A 5,117-nucleotide genomic window follows, 5' to 3' on the forward strand; every position below is an offset into this window, starting at 1 on the left:
TGGATGATTGGGCTCCGAACAGTAAATTCTTAATTTATCTGTTTTACCAAAATATATATACATATATTTAAAAATGGCTGGTATGGATAGAGAAGGCACTAATAGGGGAGTGAACAACGTTTCGACCTTCTTCGGTCATTGTCAGGTTCACAAAGAAAGAAAGGGTTACTGACCGGTAGCTGACCACATGTTTGAAGGCGGATGTGTAATTGAGTGTAGGAATGTAAAGGGCGTGCTTAGATGATGAATATATTTATTAATATAGGTATAAAGGTGTTCCTTTGTTTTGGTTTATTTTGGGCTTGACTTGTATAATAAGGCTTCTTTAACCAAAAAATTATCAACAGAAGAAATGACATCTATTTCAGTCAACAATGTGGAAAGGAACAACTAACCTCTAACTTTGTAAAGGTAAAACTATCAAAAGATTTTAATCAATGCACAAACATTATCCAAAATGTACAGAAAAAAAAACAAACTAGTTAAGGCCATGTTGAACACGAAATACAAAGCACTACATGACTTACAGAAACAACAAATGAACCTAGACCATCAACTAGCATGTTGTGTTAAACCAGAGATTTACGGACTTATACAACAAAACATAAACCAAATCAACACTAGGAAGTACAGGGACAAAAAGATCTGCCACAACAAAAAACTAGAAAAACTAAGATGCAAACAACAGAAAAGACACCAACACGACAAACCATTGACTAACCTCATAATTAACAGATCCAACCGGCAATTAAACACAGGCGAGATACATCTACTTAACAAAGGACTCAACTTCGCAATAGCATTTAGGTACACCCCAACCTTAGTAATTAAAGCATGTTTAGAAAACCTAGCCAGGAGACTTGTGATACCTTCCACAGAAAACAAACAACCGAAAACAATCAACAGAAAGAAGACAACTTCGACAATTCTATTGACATCCAACAGCCAAACTTCCCAGGAAAAATTAAAAATTTGTATTTTCCAGAAACACCTAAAAACAACATCTTAAACGATTTTTTCAAATAATTTTCTTACAAAACCATCAACATAATTTCAGAAAACTAAAAAACAACCTTAGAAAAAGAGACATTAATTCCATTAAAAATCTAAAACAAGACAAAAACATTAAAGTTCTTAAAGCAGATAAAGGAAACGCTATAGTCATAATGAACACGAATTAATACATCCAAAAAATGACAAACATTCTATCAGACACAAATAAATTTAAATCAATATACACAAATCCAACAAAGACACGCAATGCAACTAAACAAAATGCTATTAAAAATGAAAAAAGCCAACACAATTTCACAAACACTTTATTCCTACCTACGCAAGGCCGACTCACGCACACCACAAATATATGGCATCCCCAAAACTCATAAACCAAATTGTCCATTACGACCAATAATGTCCACATATGAATCGTTTAATTACAATCTTGGTAAATACATAGCACGGGCATTCTTCAAATATGTAACATCAGTCAGTTCATTCATCAAAGACTCTTTTAATTTCAAGTCTAATCTTAATCAACTTAATTATAAAACCTTAATGGCCAGTTTCGATGTTATATTCCTCTTTACAGAAATTCCAACCACTGAAGCCTGCAAGATAGCCTTAAAACTCTATATCCGAGACCATAACCCATCAATAGACGTTCCCAGCAACCCTCATAGAATTCACCACAATGAAGACAAACTTCGTGTTCAACAACCATAATTACATACAAACAAATGGCCTAAGCATGGGCAATCCAGTATCACCAGTTCTAGCCAATATTTTTATGACACAAGTTGAAACACAAGCAGTTAACACAGCATTACATCCACCACTATATTGGTACAGATATGTGGTCGACATGATTGCGGGATTCACACATACAGAATACGCACTTAATTTTTTCAATCACATTAACTCTGTACATCCCAACATTAACTTCACATGTGAACAGGAAGAAAGCAATCAAATATCATTTCTTAACTTCAAAATTACAAGAACCGATCACAATTTAAAACAGGAATCCACCGAAAAATCACCCATACTGGACTATACATTTCTTGTGACTTGGCACATGAAACAAAAAAAAAACAAACTCAACATTCTCAGAAACCAAATAAACACAGCCATAAAATCTATGTTCACCAGATAAAAATTAACGACGAATTAAACAAAATAAAACAATATTTCATTAACAAGTTTCCTCCACAAACCGTAGAAAATATTTTACAAACACACTTAGACAAAAAATTAAAATCAACTACCAAAGGTAAATATACCCAATGATTTAAAAAATTACGAAACCATATACGGCTGCATACCATATATTCCCGAAATCAGCAGAAAAATAACAAACATTTGGCAAAAACTAGCAAAAAAATATGACATTCCAGTTAATACCAAATTTATTCAAAAACCCGGCACAAAACTGAGGTCTATACTATGTAAAAACTACACTGACAAACACCACACCAACATTATTTATAAAATACAATGTGATAACTGCCACGACTTTTATATTGGAGAAACATTTAGAAAATGGAAACCAGATTCAAAGAACACAAAAGTCACTTTCACACTTTTTGTAGATCAAAATACACAACATAACAGAAAACACTCAAATACTAAATATTAAGCCCTACTTATACAACAATTTAAGCCCAAAATAAACCAATACAAAGAAACACCTTTATTTCTTTCGAAGATAAACTTATGTCCACATATTTACCAGTTTCTTGAGTACCTTTCCGTATTAGACAACAATCATCTAAAATATTTTAGACGTGGTAGCTCTGTATCTAAGTGCTGAACATGATTACGGATTTAAAGTTGTAGAACGTTCCCAAGATAAATATACAAAATTCGTCCCAGGTTTAGTAAGGGTCTTATCTTAAGAGATTTGAATATAATTTTTGTTTTTTGTTTTTTTACTTATCACAAGCAAATCTTTCACAAAAGTCTCTCCAACTTAGATTAATACCACTTTGGAATTTTTTCGAATTACGTTTAGCTACTATAATACCTAATTATTTTAAAGATAACTTTGTAATTTCACATAAAACCTTTCGAAAATATTTTATAAATGTATGGCGCCATTTATAATAGATAGTAGTAAGAGGGCAAAAATAGCACTGTCGCTTTACATGGCATGATGGTTGAAGATCAAATAGAAAGAAATGGAATTACCAACAAGAGTCATTCGCTGATTATCCAGCTTTCTTGATGACAGAAAATGTAGAGCATGTGTTGAGGAAACCTACTTGGGTATTTTACTCTAGAGGCGGTTTTCTTCAGAGAGGGGTTCCTTGTCCTATCCTGTAAATCGCGTATGTAAGCGACATGTCATTGAACGATATTAATTAAATCAACTTCGCAGTTTGCTGATGATGTGGCTTGCTTGAAGAACTCAAACATACCATCAATAGTATCAAACAATTTACAACCAGTTTTAAATCAAATAGTAGATTACTGTTAGAAATATAGAATTAAAATTATTCGCAAAATCGCTTAAATTGCATAGAAAACCCTCCTAAGTTAAACCCTAGCGGAGCTCTTAGTGTACCGGTTATTCAGCAAGAATTTTAGGCCTAACATAGGACTCAAAATTAACTTGGAGAAAACAAATAGCCAAAATTAGGACAAAGTACGGCAACGAGCAAACTATCTCAAAAGAGTAGCAGGTAAAAACGCAGGAGCATTCACAGAAAACATTAAATTTTATAAACAATATATTACAACAGTAATAGAATATGCATTTCCAGCATAGTTAAATGTAGCAAAAACAAATCTTAAGAAAATGCAAATGACACAAAGTTCAATACACATTGCAACTTTCATAATACCAAAATTCACGAACTCAACAATTTTACATAATATGGCAAACCTATTTCCTGTAAAAGACAGTAATAGATTGCTCGTTCCAGTATTTTAATAAAACTTTATGCAAAAGTGATTTGTTAACAGAAATTTATCGTTATATCCATACATGATGTTGATAGAACTGTGCCGTTCTTCATTAATTTTTCTACATGAGAAATAAGACTACCTGCACTAGAAATTCAAATTATTTCATCAAGGTTTAGAAACCATTGTTATATTTTTAAAATGGTATTTTATGTATAAATACGCTATGGTGAATATTTCTAATGAACGAGAATAATTTCGGAACTGTTTGTGATCACATACAACTAAATGAAGCGAAATACTACGATACCAACTATTTGCAAGTGTTTGTAACCAAATGAAGCAAATAATTTAAAAATTAAATTCAGTGGTACTAGCGTTATATTCAAGGACACGGCCCTGAAACGCCTTTCAGAAGTTGAATTAATGTTTTGTGTTAGAATGCTATCAGTAGCACTTGACAGTTATTAAATCATTAGTTTGATAAGGAGGAAGAGATCAAACATATTTGACCCTTCCATGCCCTCAATGACCTAAAACCTGGTGCTGAAACATTAGGTATTTGGTTGTGTAAAATCTGTAAGAATTGTGAAACCAGTTACTAAGAATTATTGGAAAGAAAATACAAGTAAAAGTTTGAAACTATAGGATAAATGAATAAATTTCTACTATACTAGCAATAATGAGAAATATAATAACAATATGATTTTAGTTTAAAAATTATATTGACTAATGTTATTTATTTTTCAACACTTGTAATGTACTTAATTTATACTTAAAGTGTATTATATGTTTGTACATGTGGTAAGTATAAGTATTTAATTTAGATTATTTATGTTTAGTTGAAAATGATATTTTTATGTTTTTTGTTATAGACTGTCATTAAAAGTATTTCCTGAAGAGTGACCCTTGAAGTGACGAATTCCCTAGAAGAAATTAATAAAAGAAGGTGAAAAAGGTCTGATATTTCAGAGTTTTCTTATATATACACATACAGTTTGTTCTGTGGTCAAGATGATAAAAAATTATTTACAACATAAAAAGACTAAAGAGGATTTTTGTTTTTCTCAAACACTGTGCATGAATGGCGTAGTTTATTTGAATAGAAATATATTAGTTTTCTTGCATTGAATATGCCATAAAAAAAAGAAAATTTTGTTATCATAATAATTTTGATAAGAGAATAATTATTTTTAAACTGACGATAAATTTAT

This window comes from Tachypleus tridentatus, chromosome 9, assembly GCF_004210375.1.
Source record: "Tachypleus tridentatus isolate NWPU-2018 chromosome 9, ASM421037v1, whole genome shotgun sequence".
Classification (NCBI taxonomy): Eukaryota; Metazoa; Arthropoda; class Merostomata; order Xiphosura; family Limulidae; genus Tachypleus; species Tachypleus tridentatus.